Source organism: Ambystoma mexicanum, chromosome 1q (assembly GCF_040938575.1).
Source record: "Ambystoma mexicanum isolate Mex_15411 chromosome 1q, UKY_AmexF1_1, whole genome shotgun sequence".
Classification (NCBI taxonomy): Eukaryota; Metazoa; Chordata; class Amphibia; order Caudata; family Ambystomatidae; genus Ambystoma; species Ambystoma mexicanum.
Window position 1 is genome coordinate 958,313,583 of NC_090922.1, and position 19,232 is coordinate 958,332,814.

A 19,232-nucleotide genomic window follows, 5' to 3' on the forward strand; every position below is an offset into this window, starting at 1 on the left:
TATATCCCACTCTGAATTCTCTTGCAAAGTTTGGTGAGGATTCGTCCAGGGGGGGAAAAGTTATAAGGGGGGTACCAAAACTTTTTTTTTCCCATAGACTGAATGGGGAAAAAACTTTGCTTGCGCATACAGCCCAAACCGCTGGACGCATTTTCACCAAATTTGGACCAGGAGTAGCTTTTGCAAATTTGGTGAAAATATGTCCAGTAGTTTTTTTATAAATGACCAAAAAGTAGGTAAAAAAAATTAGTGATATCTGTGTTCGGTCTGCGGACACACTTCCCTGTTCGCTCCGCGGACAGTGCCCTGATTAGCCAATCGGCTTACATCATGTCCGCGGACATGTGATGTGTTCGCTGATTGGACGGCGTAGTGCATGAAGCGCGTCAAATTTTCAGTAGCGCCCGCCATCTTGGATTCGGGGACGACCGCAGACAGCGCAGTGAAACTTGGTTGAAAAATTTTATTTAGTAGAGTATGTTGGTGTGTAAGAGTGTTTCGGGAGGGTGGAAGAGTATGAGGTGGGTTAAATGTTGTATTTTTTTATGTGGTAGAACCTCTTGTTGTGTTCGATTTGTCTGCAGACAACACTGCTGTTCTGAAATGTTCTAAATAAACTAAACGGGGGTGTCCTGAGGACGCTGTCTTTATTGTTAGCTTGCAAGTTGAAAGTGTTCTAAGAACACTCGCGGTGTCCTGAAATGTTCGTAAATAAACAAAATGGGGGCGTCCTGAGGACACTGTCCGTATTGTTCGCTGGCAAGTTGAAAGTGTTCTAAGAACACTCGCGGTGTCCTGAAATGTTCGTAAATAAACAAAATAGGGGTGTCCTGAGGACGCTGTCCGTATTGTTCGCTGGCAAGTTGAAAGTGTTCTAAGAACACTTGCTGTGTCCTGAAATGTTCGTAAATAAACTAAATGGGGGTGTACTGACGACGCTGTCCGTATTGTTAGCTGGCAACTTGAAAGTGTTCTAAGAGCACTCGCGGTGTCCTGAAATGTTTGTAAATAAAATGGTGGTCTCCTGAGGATGCTGTCCGTATTGTTTGCTGGCAAGTTGAAATTGTTCTTAGAACACTTGCGGTGTCCCGACATGTTTGTAAATAAACAAATTCGGGGTGTCCTGAGGACGCTGTCCGTATTGTTCGCTGGCAAGTTGAAAGTGTTCTAAGAACACTCGCGGTGTCCTGAAATGTTCTTAAATTAACAAAATAGGCGTGTCCTGAGGCCACCGTCCGTATTGTTCGCTCGCAACTTGAAAGTGTTCTAAGAGCACTCACGGTGTCCTGGAATGTTCGTAAATAAACAGAATGGAGGTGTCCTGAGGACGCTGTCTGTATTGTTCGCTGGCAAGTTGAAAGTGTTTTAAGAACACGCGCGGTGTCCTGAAATGTTTGTAAATAAACAAAATGGGGGTGTCCTGAGGACGCTGTCCTTATTGTTAGCTTACAAGTTGAAAGTGTTCTAAGAACACTCGCGGTGTCCTGAAATGTTCGTAAATAAACAAAATGGGGTGTCCTGAGGACACTGTCCGTATTGTTCGCTGGCAAGTTGAAAGTGTTCTAAGAACACTCGCGGTGTCCTGAAATGTTCGTAAACAAACAAAATGGGGCTGTCCTGAGGACGCTGTCCGTATTGTTCGCTGGCGACTTGAAAGTGTTCTAAGAACACTTGCGTTGTCCTGAAATGTTTGTAAATAAACAAAATGGGGGTGTCCTGAGGCCACTGTCCGTATTGTAAGCTGAGAACTTGAAAGTGTTCTAAGAACACTAACGATGTCCTGAAATATTCGTGAATAAACAAAATGGGGGTGTCCTGAGGACGCTGTCCCTATTGTTCACTGGCAAGTTGAAAGTGTTCTAAGAACAATCGCATTGTCCTGAAATGTTCGTAAATAAACAAAATGGCGGTGTCCTGAGGACGCTGTCCGTATTGTACGCTGGCAAGTTGACAGTGTTCTAAGAACACTTGCGGTGTCCTGACATGTTCATAAATAAACAAAATGGGGGTGTCCTGAGGACGCTATCCGTATTGTTCGCTGGCAAGTTCTAAGATCACTCGCGGTGTTCTGAAATGTTCGTAAATAAATAAAATGGGGGTGTCCTGAGAACGCGGTGCCCTGAAATGTTCGTAAATAAATAAAATGGGGGTGTCCTTAGAACAGTATGGGCCTCATTACGACCCAGGCGGTAAGGGTTTTACGGCAGCGTTAACAGCGCCGACCCTTACCGCCTGAGTACGAGGTCCCTTAGCGCCATGGCGGACTTAACACCTGCTTTTAGCAGGTGTTAAAATCCATGGCGCTAAGGGACCATGGAGTTAATTACGCCACCGTAATTTACGGTGGCGTAATTAACGCCTTCCCCACTCCCATTATGCCCTATGGGGCAAAAATGGGAATGGGGAAGGGTAAATGGGGATTGGGGACTTACCGCCCCGCCAAGGTCGGAATGGGGCGGTAAGTCCGCCAACCACCATGGCGTAAACGTAGTTTACACCATGGTGGTAAAGTCACGGCCCAGGCGGTAACTTACCGCCTGGGTCGTAATGAGGCCCTATGTCTGTCCGTTTTGTTCGTAGATCAGTTGATAGTGTTCTAAGAACACTCGCCGTGTCCTAAAATGTTTGTAAATAAATAAAATGGGGGTGCCCTGAGGACGCTGTCCATATTGTTTGCTGCCAAGTTGAAAGTGTTCTAAGAACACTTGCGGTGTCCTGAAATGTTCTTAAATTAACAAAATAGGCGTGTCCTGAGGCCACCGTCCGTATTGTTCGCTCGCAACTTGAAAGTGTTCTAAGAGCACTCACGGTGTCCTGGAATGTTCGTAAATAAACAGAATGGAGGTGTCCTGAGGACGCTGTCCTTATTGTTAGCTTACAAGTTGAAAGTGTTCTAAGAACACTCGCGGTGTCCTGAAATGTTCGTAAATAAACAAAATGGGGTGTCCTGAGGACACTGTCCGTATTGTTCGCTGGCAAGATGAAAGTGTTCTAAGAACACTCGCGGTGTCCTGAAATGTTCGTAAACAAACAAAATGGGGGTGTCCTGAGGACGCTGTCTGCATTGTTCACTGGCAACTTGAAAGTGTTCTAAGAACACTTGCGGTTTCCTGAAATGTTTGTAAATAAACAAAATGGGGCTGTCCTGAGGACGCTGTCCGTATTGTTCGCTGGCGACTTGAAAGTGTTCTAAGAACACTTGCGGTGTCCTGAAATGTTTGTAAATAAACAAAATGGGGGTGTCCTGAGGCCACTGTCCTTATTGTAAGCTGAGAACTTGAAAGTGTTCTAAGAACACTCACGATGTCCTGAAATATTCGTGAATAAACAAAATGGGGGTGTCCTGAGGACGCTGTCCCTATTGTTCACTGGCAAGTTGAAAGTGTTCTAAGAACAATCGCATTGTCCTGAAATGTTCATAAATAAACAAAATGGCGGTGTCCTGAGGACGCTGTCCGTATTGTACGCTGGCAAGTTGACGGTGTTCTAAGAACACTTGCGGTGTCCTGACATGTTCGTAAATAAATAAAAAGGGTGTGTCCTGAGGACACTGTCCATGTTGTTCGCAAGCAAGCTGAAACTGTTCTAAGAACACTTGCAGTGTTCTGACATGTTCGTAAATAAATAAAATGGGGGTCTCCTGAGGACACTGTCCATATTGTTCGCTGGCAAGTTGAAAGTGTTCTAAGAACACTCATTATGTCCGTGGACATATTTCCGATAAGGCATAGTTAAAATGTTTGACTTTATGGGTGTGATATGCTGCGGTGGTTGTGGCCAGGGTGTAGAGTCTTGGGAGCATGGCCATTTGGCCATGCACCTAAGACTCTATGCCCATGCCACAACCACCGCAGCATATCACACTCATAGTGGCTTATAACTTTGGGATCCAAAAACAAATTTATAAGGAACAAAGTTATAAGCCACTATGGGTGTGATATGCTGCAATGGTTGTACTTATTTAATATACTTACTGTTTGGTTTAATAACTGGAGTACATGTATTTCTTGTTCATTTCTGTGATAAAAGAAAAGATCATGTTAGTATTGGTATTTTGTAATGATTTATAGCATTGAATAATCAACATTTTTTTTACCCTCATATTTAGTACATTACAAACCAGTGTACTGTGCAATTTGCTCAGTTTCTGTGTTTGTTGTTAAAATCATTGGGTCTGTGGGAGAAAAATAAATCTGTGTTGGATAAAAAAAACCTTTTTTTGTTATGCTACAGTTTATTTGTTTGTTTTTTTTCAGTGGTCACTTGTTTCGGGCTAATGATCTATATATTGGCTTGTTGCAGATTTTTGGAGCAGTCACATATCAGTTATTTGTTTGGATATTGTAAAATTGTGTAGCAGTTAGATAACAGTTGGCATATTCTAACTGTCTATTTTTTTATATCATTTAGTGGTATTGATTAATTAGTTTGGATATTTTAACATTTTGGGTTAGTTAGATACCAGTTAGTGTATACTAACTATCTATTCTTTGCTCTAATTTAGTGGTATTCATTTATCTGATTAATTGTTGTAGAATCTTTGGGCACTTAGATACCTGTTGGAATATTCTAACAGTTTATGTTTGTTTAATAATAGTTTAGTTAAGGTTTAAGTACAGTTTAGTTAATACATTTTGGTTTTAAGAACATTAAATAAGCGTTTGAAAGATTTGCTGGTAATCTCTGCTTTAGAGTAATGGTACTATCATTACATTCAAACCATCCACATTTCTTTTTTATATATGCAGTGTAGTGACCTGAATTGGTTGTGGCTCCTGTCTGGTAGCTTATACTTATTGTTGTGAAGGTCTTCTTATCAAGTGATACTTGACATGTGTGACATTGCAGTTGTTTTTGGTACCATCTGCATTGTAACGTAGAAGCATTAGTATTACGTATTTACTATGTGTTTGTATTAATAAGGTGGAGCGATTATCCGAATTGCAGGTAGTACATAATCTACCATGGTTTGCGTTTTGTACAAGTTGCTGAAATTGAATGGATTCACAATTAGGTATTGATATATATACAAACCGTTCATTTGGGATTTGTTCTTGTATCACATTGTTGCAGAGAGTGCATGTATGTCTCCACATGTATGAAATCTGGAAGTTTTCATTTATAGGTATGTTTTTATTTTCCAGTACTTGTAGTAAGTACATTAGAAATTCTTGTGGATCTTCCTGTGAGTTTATAGTGAATTTAACCATTCCAGCACAGTAGTCCAATTGTTGTCTTATTCCATAAACACTATACGTGTTGTCAGGATTGTTTGTTCCGTTTCTGTGAAGTACTAGCATTTGCAGACACAATTGGTCTGTGCCTTGTAAGTAAATGTTGTCAACAATTGGGGCAATTGAAATAGAATATTCATTGCTACATTTGCGTAGCAACTTACTCTAACTATATTTGAGACTTTAAATGGACCAGGTAATTCTGTATCTGATTGATTTTTTTTTAGTTTGTCTTCCTTCTTTGACGACGTACCTGGTTTACTTTCCCTAATTGGTTCTTTTATGTTTGTGGTACTTGATGAAGTTTTAGTTTCTTTTACTCTCTTTGGAGGATTTGCAGTGATATCCTGTTGCATTTCTGAGTTTTCTTTTACAACGTTTTACTTTTTGTGGAACAGAATATGTGTTTAGATGGTGGGTGTATAGTGAGCGAAGTCTATTGTATTGTAAAATGTAAGGAATATCAGCATTTACTTTACTTGCATCAAAGTTGATTAGAAATAGACCGTCAAGTGTACGTAAGCGTGATAGTGCTACGTAGCTCATGCCTTCTTTAAAGACTGTGTTACCAATGTCTATCATTGCTTTGTCTAGGTTAAGACCTTGTGATTTATGAATGGTGACTGCATATGCAAGAGTTAGAGAAAATTGTTCTCTGCGTACATACATGTCTTTGAAGAGAAGGAATCAAGCTGTTGAGCGTCCTATCCTTTTTACTTCTGAAAGTTTGTTAAAGAGAATATTGACAAACTGAATTTTGTTGTCACGTGGGTATGTTTGAAAGCCAACAACTGTACCCAGTGCTCCATTAACTTGCCCTTGGACCATATCAAGGATACGTTTAAGCATTACTCTGCAATTTAAGGATAATTCTAATATCTTTTCCAACCCAGCTGTGTTGGAGTTTGAATTTTCTAAACTATTTAGACTTGTTGTGGCTTGTTCACACATGGGTAGTTTCATACCATGTACATCGAGTTTGTCTGTGGCGGTAATTTCCATTATTGGTTGCATTTCTTTATTTAACATTATTTCATTGGATTTGAAACAGCTTGCAGGAGTTGGCATTAAGGCCATACAATTGACATTTTTATGGGCTAATTGTTCCATAACATCTGTAGCACATGCATTATCGCAATAAAGTGCATGAATGTGCCGGGTTTTCAATACTGCTTGTGCTTCTTTAGATAGTATACCAACTCGAATACTTTTAAAGATGTTGGCATAAGTGAGATCTGCAGATTGCCGCATGTTTTCTGTTAATTCTCTGTATTGGAAATGTTGCCAAAGGTTGACATTTCCATTGCTGCCAACAATTTTACAGCAGAGTTTGTGTCCTAATGTTTTAAAAATAGGCTCACCTTTTACTGGTGTCAATTGAAGAAGATCTCCGAAAACAATAATGTGTTTTCCTGAAAAGAGCTCTTCGTAGTTTGTTTTGAGTACTTCTTGTAATCTGAGGTGAATCAAAGCCAACATTAGATTGGACACCATGCTCACTTCATCGATTAGTAGCATTTTCATTTGTTTTAATACTCTGCATAGTTCCATTGCAGCTTGTGTAGAAAGTTTGTAATAGTCTAATTTGATTTGGTGTTATACTGGCAGGAGTTGTAATCGGTGTAAAGTGACACCGCCTATGTTGTAGGCAGCTAAACCTGTGGGGGCAGTGACAACAGCTGACAGTTTGTTGTTTGTCAATTGTTGAAGGAACTTACTGATGATTTTGATTAGGAATATTTTGCCAGAACCAGCTTCACCACTGACGTACAGTAGTATAGGTTTGTAATTTTGGCAGGTGCATTCTTTGTTTTCATGTTGTACACCATGTGCAATTTCTTTTGTTACTTCTTGAAAAATGCTACGCTGCTCATTGTTTAGTTTTGATTGTAGTATGGTTAAGTCTTCATACTGACACACAGTGTGTTCTTCTTCTGTCATAGCTAATTCTGCCTCATTTGTTATTAGTGGTTCTCCCAGTGGTTCTTGGCTTCCTGTTACAGAAGGTTGACTACTGTCAGGAGTGTCCTTATCTAGTTGGGCCTGCAGTTATTCTTCGTGTTGCTGTTCATTGTGCAACATTGTTTTGTACTGTGTAAAGTTTACATCAGTTATAGTGCTTTCAATTGCTTTGAAAGCGTCGGCATATGAGTCATAGTTATCTAGTATTTCTTCTTCTTTTCTCCATGGTTTAAAGAGTTGTAGCAGGGACATGTAATATAGTTCGTTATGTTGAGGAGTCTTTATAGACAATTTTATATGATTAATTAAATTTGGTTTGATGAGTTTTACTAAGCTGCCTTCACAGTTTGTCACTCTGTATTTACCTTTTTTTCATCAGGTTTAATATTATTTTTTATGTGAAGTTTTGGGCTCTGTGGTATAGACACATGGTTTTCAAAGTATTACTTCTGTTTGGGTAGTATGTGTCCAATAAATTGTTTTTTAAAATGTCTTGGCTGTTGGGATCATGTTTGGCTATTGTTTCTATATCTTCGTATGATTTTAGAACTCTTGTTCTAGATTTAGCAGGACCAAGACTTAGTCATACTATATTTTCAGATTTACCATACAATGCAGTACCAGTTAAATGATCTGCTGCTTCATAGGATCCACATTCTCTATGGGAGAGCATTTTTATGCCCAAGCTCTATAATTTCTGAGACACTGTTTTATCTGATGACAGGTCATTCCAGAGGTCTTGGAGCTCTGTTTTTTCTGCTTTGATTAACACTGCACATCTATGTTTGCATTCCATAAGTGGGCAATGATTGCATTGTAATCATTGATATATTTTTCTTCTTCTGTTCTTTTTATGTAATAGTATTTTTAGGTGACTTACCTTTAACACTATGGGCATCATTACACGGTAGACGGTGAGCCATGGCGCTATTAGCGCCATGGCTCATGCCGGTAAAATACCGGCACTGCCTTGGTGGAAAGTGGATTTACCGCCCCATTCCAAGGTTGGAGGGGCGGTAAATCCCCCTTTCACCATTGCCCTTCCCCATTCCCATTTCTGCCCCATAGGGCTCTATGGGAATGGGGAAGGCGCTAATTATGGCACCGCAATTTTGCAGTGTCGTAATTAGCTCCGAGGTCCCTTTGCGGGTTGGATTTTAACGCCTGCAAAAAGCAGGCGTTAAATCCCCCAACCCGCAAAGGGACCTCGTAGTAAGGCGGTAAGGATTTACCGGTACCGGTATTTTACCGGAACCGGTAAATCCTTACTGCCATCCGTGTAATGAGGCCCTATGTCTAACTGAAGACATGAGTTTGTTCACTTGACCTGTATTTGTAACCGGTCTAGGGAAACCAAAGCAGCATTTGGTGTAGTATTTCCCTTCCTTTTGTATTTGCGATGACAATATTTGCCACATTAGTGTCTTTGAAATTGTAAAATTTGTGCATGAAGATCACTATTTGTGGCTTCTGATGTAATTTCACACGTGACATATTTTTCAATAAACTGTAAAAACAGTGGCATCATTGTCTTGACCAAATTTAGGAGCATATTTAATCCATAAAAGCATGTGGATATGTGGTGCTCCTCTGGCTTGGTATTCTTTTCTCCAAAAGAAGTGTTGCACTTTTCCAAGGGGAGGAACAGTTTTATTACAAATAAAGTGTAGCATAGCAATGAAGCAATGGTGAAAATATCTTGAAACATTAACAGGATCCAGAGAACAAAGTTCTCCAGGTGTTAGTATATGTATGTTTGTGTTGTTTTTGTTTGATATGCATAGGAAATCATGTAAATCTTCCCATGCATATTCTGCACAACTTAATGTAACAAACCAAGTGGGTGGGCCAAGGTTTCTGATCATACAACGTACATCTCCATGACGTTGAAACCAGTACTCTTTAGTACCACACATATTTGCTAATAGATTTGTAATATTTGATTGTAAAACCTCATCTTTTTGTTGCACTTTGTGTAATAATTGATAAGCTGACATATTTTGAAAGTGGGATCCTGATTTTAATGTGCGTGCAACTCCGTAACATAAAGTTGCTAGTTCACTTTCAAAGAGTAGGTGGAATATGTATTCCACAATTTGTCTAAATCTGGGATCTTCAAAATACATCCGTAATGAGCGGTATTCTGATACTGATATTTGAATAGGTCTATCATCATACCTTCCTCCTTTGACAGTAGGAAAGAGTAGAGGAAAAGCATGTGCGTCTATACTTTTTTCCCATGTGCTGATTGGTGATCCTTTTGTTTGACGCATTTGGTATGTTTCTAGTGCATCTTCTATGGTGTCATTAAAGTGCAATGGATGAATTCTATAATGCTCTGAAGTATTTGATATTGTAGCAGGATCTAGGAGCTCAAATTGACCGGCTTCTTGTGTCTCTTGAATTATTTCAGTTGCAGCCTTCAAGGTTTCTTCAATATTCATTTCTTTGTAGTATTTATTATTTTCTTTAAGATATTGCAAGGCTTGTCTAACTTTATGTAAATCTACCAGCTGTTGCCATATTTTTTTGTCTTTTGTAGGTACTCCATTTATTAAGATAATTAAAAATTGCTGAATTGGACTTTGCACTCTTAGAGTGTGCACATTTTCTTTTAGATCTAATAGTAAATGCACTACTTTTCCACAAATACCTTTCACTAATTCAGAGAGAGGTAATTTGGCTGTTTTTGGTTGAAGGCGTATTATTGCTTGAAATGGGTGTACTGTTTGAATTATGATGCTCTCATATAAATTAAGTTGTGTTAGGAGTTTTGGTAGTGGATATAATTCCAAATTATTTGTGATAGCACATGAAGGAGTTTGGTTGTTGTCAAGTTTTGTAGTGCAGTAACTGCAAAGTATTAAGGGGTTAGTTATTTCGTATTTGTTTTCTGCTATAAGGTACAGAGCTAATTCAAACCATTTAGAATCTTCATTGTCTTCTATTTTGTATGATAGGTCTACAGTTTTTCTGTTATTTTTATAAAAAGTTCTGCGGCAAAATACACACTTATGATTTGGTACTTCAGCTGACGTACTTTTAAATTTTAGTATTTATTTTATGTATGTGTGTAGTAAAAGGTTGCCATGCGTAGAATTGTTGCTAATTTGGTTTAAAGCTATTTCATTTTGTTAGTGGTTTTCACTTCCAAAATATTTTTTCTGGATATAGTCAATTTCTTAAAGTAGGTCTTTTGCTGTACCATGTAGAAGAATGTTATTTAAATTGGCTAGTGCTAAGGCAGGACTTTTAGCATAGTACAGTTTATAGACTACATTTCTTATTGTTGAATGATGTGTTGATATCCTTTTGATATCATGGAAGGTGGTTTTGCAAATAGGTCCTGTAATGCACGCCAATGAATGTCCTTGTAGTCCTGTGAACTTGCGCACTGGACATGTATCCATATTTTGCAGTAGTTTAATTTTGATTTTGTCTTTGCCTTTCACATATTGATTGAGGAATTGGCGTAAAGACTTGACATTTTTTTGGGGAATCGTACACATTGACGTGCATGGAAATTTGTACACTAAATGTTCTGATTCAGTTGAAATGAGAGGTAATTCTAAGTTTTCAGGGCATATTTTTGTAAGCAGTACTTCTTGTTCCATTATGGTATTATTAACTTTTTCATAACCTCGACCACTGCTATGTATGGCAATTGTATTTGTCTGCTTTTGTTTGTATGCTTCTTCATTAAAGTATGGTTCTGTGCTTGCAGTGTGACTCAATTCACCTCCGCAGATATTTAAAAAGTTCTTTCTGTTGACATTTTGTTTATTGAGAAGTCTTTTTTGTAATTTAGTCATTAGTTTTGTTAGTGGTATCTTTTGCACTGTCTATCAATGCTTCTAAGTTTAATTTCCTGCGATAGGTTTTAATGGTTGAACATGGTTTCTCTCCTGTTTTTATAAGATTTTGAAGGACTCTGTGACGGAACATTTTGGCTAAAATACTTTTCTTGGAATGCTTACTTTGCACTATATCAAGATTTATAGAACCAGTTTTATCTGTAGTGATAGCTAATTTTTTGTTAATTGTTTTCTGGTTTGTTTTACATTTTGAAAGAGGAGGCAAAGTTTCTGTACTTGAAACTTCTTGTGTTTCACTAAATGAAACTGTTTTGTTTCAACTTTTGTTACAAATTCTGCCAGAGATGGATGCTTATGTTGGACACTTCTATTTTAATTTGCTCTGCTACTGCGTTGCTTTCTACGGACTTGATTTATGGCGGCATTCTTTAGGGTCTGTTGAAAAAAATAAAGAAGGTATGGGTTGGGTTGTTCTGCAATGTATGTGTGCTGTGTGCATGAGTGTTTGAGTAAGATGATTAAGATGTATGTAATGGGTGTGATTGTGCATTGGGCAACTACAACTAGTAGGGATGGGTATTCTTGAATTAATGTGTTACTAAACTGGGGTTCACATGACAGAAGAAAGTTAGCTAGTGGTGTGGAGAAATACAAATAGTAAATCTAATGCTATACAATTAAAACAGTTGTTTGTTCTATAACATCAAAACAGTTGTTTGTTCTATAACATCAAAATTCTAGCGGCTGAGTTGGGTAATTTGTTTGTCGAAAAATAGGAATTCGTGGGCCATTCTGGGCCATTCTGGCTGTAAATCGCTGTTTAAGAAATGGGGATTTTCGGACCAAATGGTGCACAATCTCTATTTTTAGGCACAGAAATAGAATGAATTAACCTTACAGTGTTTTTGAGTAATAATACAAATATTATGCTGGTATTCAACTTACCTTTTTTCTAAAATGAGCAGGTTACTTCTTAGTTGTTCTTTGTACTTCAAATTCGGCTGCTTCTTTTCAGGAGAATGGTCTTCACTGCAATTGTAAAAGAAACAAATTAATAATTATGTTTGTATATAGCACTGTTTTTAATTTAGACATTGATTTTTTTAATTGACATCCTCAGTGCCTTCCTCAAAACCATTAAAACGATCTTATGCACATAAGATACGTCGCACCAGTTGAATACATATCATATGTTCTTAATGAATAAACTGTATTGCAATGACTAACTGTAGCACACAAAATATCTTTACTATGCCTTGTGAAATTCATAATGTACCAGAGAATACCACTATTCCTGTAACTAAGCTCTTGCAAGTAATAGTGCCTCAATGTCATGGGCTGCTTGCGCTATATAAATATAAGTAAGTAAATAAATACATAAATGTTTATGTTATTGTACAAGTATTGTTTGAGATTTGAACATAGAGTGTGCATGCAATTTTGTTTGACTATATGCAGTCTATATATTGTATTTAAAAAATGTTACTTCAACATGATTTGAATATGTGTGTGTGTAAAAAGAAATTAAATAGTATAAAGGTTTGTAAGTGACAGTTGATTTTAGGAGATGGAAAAAAGACAGTATTTCTGGTAGAAGGTGCTTTCCAATGAAATGACACTTGTGCTCAAGAGAGATTCACAGTACATTTGCAGTGCTGATCTATGATGATGCAGTTAGATGTAGAGGTCTTCTATGTGATTGGTAGATGGTCATGTGACTTCTTAGCTACATCCAATGAGGGAATGGCACAGAGAGTGAAGTGGAAATGGTAGAAGGGCTGTCCATGTTACGATATGTCCACGGACATGGCGGTAGTTCGCAGACATCGGGTGTTACATCCGGGGATTTTTGGGTTGGGAAGCCATGCAAATTAGAATGAGCATAGAAAGGGATTTGTCAGGAAAGTTTAGTGGGTGTGTTGTGTCAGTAGAGAGTTTCTCAGATACTCTTTTTGCTGAGAGAAGAACAGATAGCTATGGCTGTGTGTTTCAGAAAACAGATTGTTTGGATTTTGGGATATTCGTGGATACATTGGTTGAAGGTGCATGCAGAAAGCAGTGGAGTAGCTGTAGATCTTGGATTTCCACATGTGGAAGTACACTGGCATGGAGTACGTGGAATGAAGTGGTTGGACTTGCTACCTCTCTGTGCTACTTTGGAGACAGAGCAACATCCAGATATAATTACAATTCATTGTGGAGGGAACAGTTTAGGACACGTGTCTGGAATTTCTTTGCAATTTGCAATGAAAGAAGGACTTGGGAAGGTCATGGACATGTTTCCAAATTCTCAAGTAATTTTTTCACGGATTGCGCAGAGACAAATGTGGCTTCGTTCTTCTTCATTTGGTCCACAAATGGAGAAAGCAAGGCGCAATGTCAATAAGGCTGTTTGTGCCTTTCTAAGAGATTTTGGCATGTCCTCTTTTCACAATGAAAATATTATGTTTCGTAGTACATACATTTTTCGCAGAGATGGAGTCCATCTAACTTATGCTGGCAATCAGATTTTTCTGAGAAATATACAAAACGCATTGCAACCTTTTTTAGAATTACAGCATCCATTTTGTAGTAGGTGTTGAGTATTTATAGTTTTTCAAACACAAACACCACCGAAAGGCTCTTTTCAGAGCCACCACTTCCTCCCAGAGAAAATTGCAATGGTTATGATAGGGTAGCACCCCAAAATTTTAGATGTCCGCGGACTGTCCGCGGACATCTAAAAAATACAAAGGGCCCTGCTTCATTTATTTTCACTTCTGTTTTTTAACTGTGAAAGGCGGCTCTGAAAAGAGCCTTATTTTTTTGGGATTTTTGTTGTTTTATTTTTTTTGGTTTTTTATACAAGACACACTACGAGAGGAGGGTAAAGGAGGGTAAAGGGGGGGCACCAACCACAGGGATAAGAAAGGGCGTTGAGAGAGGAAGATGTAGAGTGGGTTTTATTTGGGTAGTGAGCAGATCTTCTTGTGCTCTGAGACGATAGTCTCAAAAGCACTGCAAAGTCGCTCCACCCTGCAGAGGACTGCGTCGCAGTACATACACACAACTGTGACCATCGAAAGGTCAGGGTCATCAGCATTGTGTATGGCCTGTGAGGCAGCTTGAGGAATACGCTGTCCCACAGGAGTTTTCCTTGTGGTGACAGGATCAGAAACGGAGGATGAAGTAGAGAAAGTCAACCTGCCATGCTCCTCGCAAGGTACAACCCTGCGAATGGCCCCAGTGTGAAATTACCTCAGGGGTCGCTTCATGGTAGTGGTCCCAAAACTGTACGAACCAAGCCTCCCACGACTGAGTACCATTTTCCACTCGTTGCAGGTGACTTGGTTCGCACAAACCTTAGGACCGCCACACCCAAGACTCACGCCGAGTGCGGGTAGTAGGGAGTTCAATTACCTCATCCTCGTCATCCTCTTCTTCCTCCTCTGCATCCTCACTCCTGTTCCCCTCTTAAGGCCCTTGGGGAAGTGGTGGTGGTGGAGGGGGTGGGGGTGGTGCTGAGGCAGATGCAGCACCAGGTGGCAGCAGTGCAGCCATGGATACCATCCGGTTCAAGATGGAAATCTGCAGGTGGCAGTAAAATTTGCTCTGCTCTGTAGAATAGCCAGAAACACAATGAGAATAAGCTCTAGGGCATGGTCTTTTATAGGGGTGCTTGTACGCGGTTCGCGGACATGCACGCTGTCCGCGGACAGATCGAACACAAAAAAAAGGTTCAAAAAGTTTTTTAAAGTATGTAGAAACTCAGGATTAGTATGTGGGACTTGTGCTATGGTGAGTTTTTACTGAAAAATATTGTGGATTACTTGAAAATGTACTTTTAAATTGTTCGGGGACACGAACAGTGTCCGCATTCAGAACACACGATCAGCATGGGCGCGGTCACATGATCGCTTCGCAAACATGTCCGCGAAGTGAGCAGCTGTCCTCAGGACACCCAAGGCACGGACATTGGTTTGCGCATGCGAGATGATGTTCTATGGACACTGTTCGGGCCCTGAAGTAATTAAAAGTGTGTCACACTTCAAACGAACAGTTACGGACAGGCATTTGTTCTTAGAACAGTTTCAACTTGCTTGCGAACAATACGGACAGACATAGCGATCTCAGGACACCTCCATTTTGTTTACGCACATTTGAGGACATCGCATGTGTTCTTAGAACAGTTTCAACTTAGTTGCGAACAATACGGACGGGCATAGCGTCCTCAGGACACCCCTATTTTGTTTATTTACGAACATTTCAGGACACTGCGTTTGTTCTTAGAACAGTTTCAACTTGCATGAAAATATTACGGAGAAATATAGTGTCCTAAGGACACCCCTATTTCGTTTATTTATGAACATTATAGGGCACATGATGTGTTCTTAGAACAGTTTCAACCTGCCTACGAACAAAACGGACAGGCATACCGTTCTCAGGACACCCCTATTTTGTTTATTTACGAACATTTCAGGACACCGCGTGTGTTCTTAGAACAGTTTGAACTTGCATGCAAACATTGCGGAGAGGTTTAGTGTTCTAAGGACACCCCTATGTTGTTTATTTACGAACATTATAGGGCACATGATGTGTTCTTAGAACAGTTTCAACCTGCCTACGAACAAAACGGACAGCATTACCGTTCTCAGGACACCACCATTTTGTTTATTTACGAACATTTCAGGACACCACGAGTGTTCTTAGAACCGTTTCAACTTGCTAGTGAACAGTACGGACAGGTATATTGTTCTTCAGGACACCTCCATTTTCGTTTCTTCACGGACATTCCGGACACCCGTGATGTCCGCGGACACCTAAAGTGCTTTAAAAAAAAAACATGAACTGAATTACAACACAATATAAAAATTTAACTTTATTTAACATGTATGATTAATTTATGACAGAGAATGTGAGGCAGAAACTGAAACAAAAATATGAGAATTAGGGGTTTCAACAGGATTTGTATGAGGTGAAGAAGGGATGGAAGTCTCATCAAAACGTTTGAGGATAATTGACTGGGATATGGTGAGGGGGGCAGGTACATGTGGGAAAATGGTACGTGGTCTTTTGTTTAAAATGATCTTCCACAAAGGTTTTTCAATTTTTAAAATTAGCCAACAGTAGATCCATCTTTTCTTGTATGCTGCGAAGAATCTTATCCATAACATCTTTTTCTGTAGTACTTTCTATTTTGGTATGCTCTGTACAAAAAATATATATATGTTAAATTTATATAAAATAATAATAAATAAATGGTATATATTGTAAAGTGTCTACCATTAGATTCACTATCTTCTGACATTTCCTCATGTGGGGAATGCTCCTCTAGCCACTCCAGAGCAGAGTACTAGACATTTCTGTGAGAAAAAAAACATAATATCTTTTTTTTTAAATCTAATACAGAAAGTTTATAAATGTTTGAGTAAAATGCAGTACACTTACTATTTCAGGTAAGGTATGATGTAAGTGGTCTGTAGATAAGCTGTTGTTCTTGATTGTGGAGTGCCTATGAGGTAATTATGTTGGAAGCCTATCTTTCTTCTTTTGGTATATTCCATTTTAGAACATATTGTATTTAAATGAATGGTTAGTGCGTTACATATATGGGTTACACTTCTTATGTATTACTACATATAATGTGTATGTCTGCTGGTTTGTGAATTTGTAAAATGTTAATATGTTATGATATAACAATTAAATATACCCCCCCAGAGTTTTTGCGTAGTGGTGCTGTTGTCCGAACATGTCTGCGGACATTAAAAGAGTTTGCGGACATCAAACTCAGTAGAGGGGTTCAGGATGTTCAATTTCACATGCACGTAAAGTCAGAGTTATTATTATTAAATTGTGCTACTAAAAACCTATGAAATTCAGTGAATAAACTTTGTTAAAGGGGCGTTATGGTTAAGTTGCGCTACTAAAACCCTATGAAATTCAGTGAAAAAACGTTGTTAAAGGGTGGTTATGGTTAAGTTGCGCTACTAAAAACCTATGAAATTCAGTGAAAAAACTTTGTTAAAGGGACGTTATGGTTCCAAGTAAAACCGAAAAACCCCTGAAATTCACCAGTTATGGTAAGCTAAGCAACCATAACTCACGCCACCACCGTGCACTGCTATGATTAACACCCACGACATCAAAGATGACATCACAAATGTCATTGATGTAGGGGATGGGTGCCTGGATGATATGGTGATATGGTGATATTGCCATGTGTTGGTTGTGGCCAGTGTCCAGATTCTTGGGTGCATGGCCATATTATGCTGTTGTGGTTGTGGCCAGACCCTAGACTGCCACCTCTTCTCCTTCTCTCATCTCGGACTGTCTGTTTGCTATCCAAGAGTGGTGTGCCACCAATAACCTCTGCCTTAATGCCAGTAAGCCCGAGATTCTCCTCATCAGCACCCCTGCTCCCACCTTTCCAGTCACTCTTTGGCCAGCCTCTCTTGGCCCTCTTCTTGCTCCCACATGTGATTCTAAAAACCACGGGTTCATCTTCGACACACTCTCCTTCTCTCCTCACATCTCTGACATCTCTAAGAAGTCACACTACCAGCTGCACCTCCTCAGAGGTATTCTTCCTTTCCTCTCCTTCCTCCAGAAGCTCACTGTCTCTAGAGCTCTGGTTCTCTCTAGGCTGGACTACTGAAACAGCATCTTTCTAAATCTGCCTGCTTCTACTCTCTGCCCTCTGCAACTCATCCAGAACAGGACTGCGAGACTTGTCCTTGGCCTCAGGCCCAGGGATCATATCTCTCCAGGACTGAAATCTCTGCACTGACTACCAGTGACTGCGAGGATTACGTTCAAAACCCTCTGCTTTGTCCACAATGCCTTCTGTGGCCTGGGGCCTCAATACCTTCAACTCTCTCTTCCTAAATATCTTCCTTCTCTAGCTCTTTGCTCATCCGCCTCCAACTCCCTCAGGGTCGGTCACATCTCCAAGCAACAAGTTGGTGGTAGATCTCTTTCTTTGGCTGGGGCATCGCTCTGGAACAGCCTCCCTGCCTCCTTGAAACTTGAGAACATCTCAAGTTCCGGAAGCACCTCAAAACCTTCCTCTTTGCTTATGCTTTCTCTCCTCCTCTCCCCTGCTGAACTCCTGGCTGAAACTGAAACTGTACTGGTCACCTGGCCACCCTCTGATCCTGGGCCCATGTCCCCTCTGGCACCAGCTGCGCACCTGCACTGCCTCCCTGGCAACCCCCGCACTAGAGGACTGTTTTCTGTATCCCTACAGTCCCCTTCCAGCACTTGACACCTGATGTCTGCACTTACCGTTGCACTTGCCACCAGCTGGACACACTTTTTACTTATTGCTTTTTATTTATTCTATTGTATTTATTTTTTACTGTCGATCCTATGTACTGCACTGCCCCCTTCCCCTTCCCCTGCACTTGCACGATCTCAATGTCACCAGGAATAGTAAGTTTGTTGTCTGTCCGCCCTCTGTCCCCCTCCCCCTTGCCTTGTGGCGCCTTGAAACACTTGTGTATAGGTGCATTATAAATGCCATACCATATCATATCATTGCTGTATTTGCAACAGACTCCAGTTAATATTTTGGGAAGAGATTTGATGACAAAACTTAATATGACGATTTCTTTTATTGACAAAGGTAAAGTGTGTTCCACGCCAGGTATACACTATATGAATGTGGGTAAATGTATAAAAGGATTTAAGAGGCAAATGGCTGATAAAAACAGAAGTTTTCCTTTATGGGGCAAGTATTTTATCAACATGGATACCTGGCTTAGTGGGAAAGACTATGAGGATACCTGATAGATTTTAGACCACAGATACCTATGGACGAAGAGGGGGGCAGACTATTCCCCTAGAACTAGATGCAGCCATAGTATGAGGGGAAATGAAAATGCTCGAAGGAACAGATGACAAGGGTAGATCATGGAGAACAGTGATTGCCACTGGGGAAAGGTGCAGATTGACTGACATCACTGATGATGATATGTTTGGAGATGATCCATCAGATGATGAAGTGATATTCTTTATGAGCATTCCATATTGGATCAGAATAGAGTAAAGGGAGACCCCACAGTGCATGGCATTAATGCAGCAGCATCCAGCATTTTTTGAAGAAGACTTGGAAAAAGTGCCACATGTTTTATGGACTACAGGCCCTTATGATATAGGCCTATTGAAAGGAGTAGGGGAGGCAAAAATAAAGTTGAAACTACAAGCAATTTTACCTCGAGCAAGATAATACCCAATGTCTCGA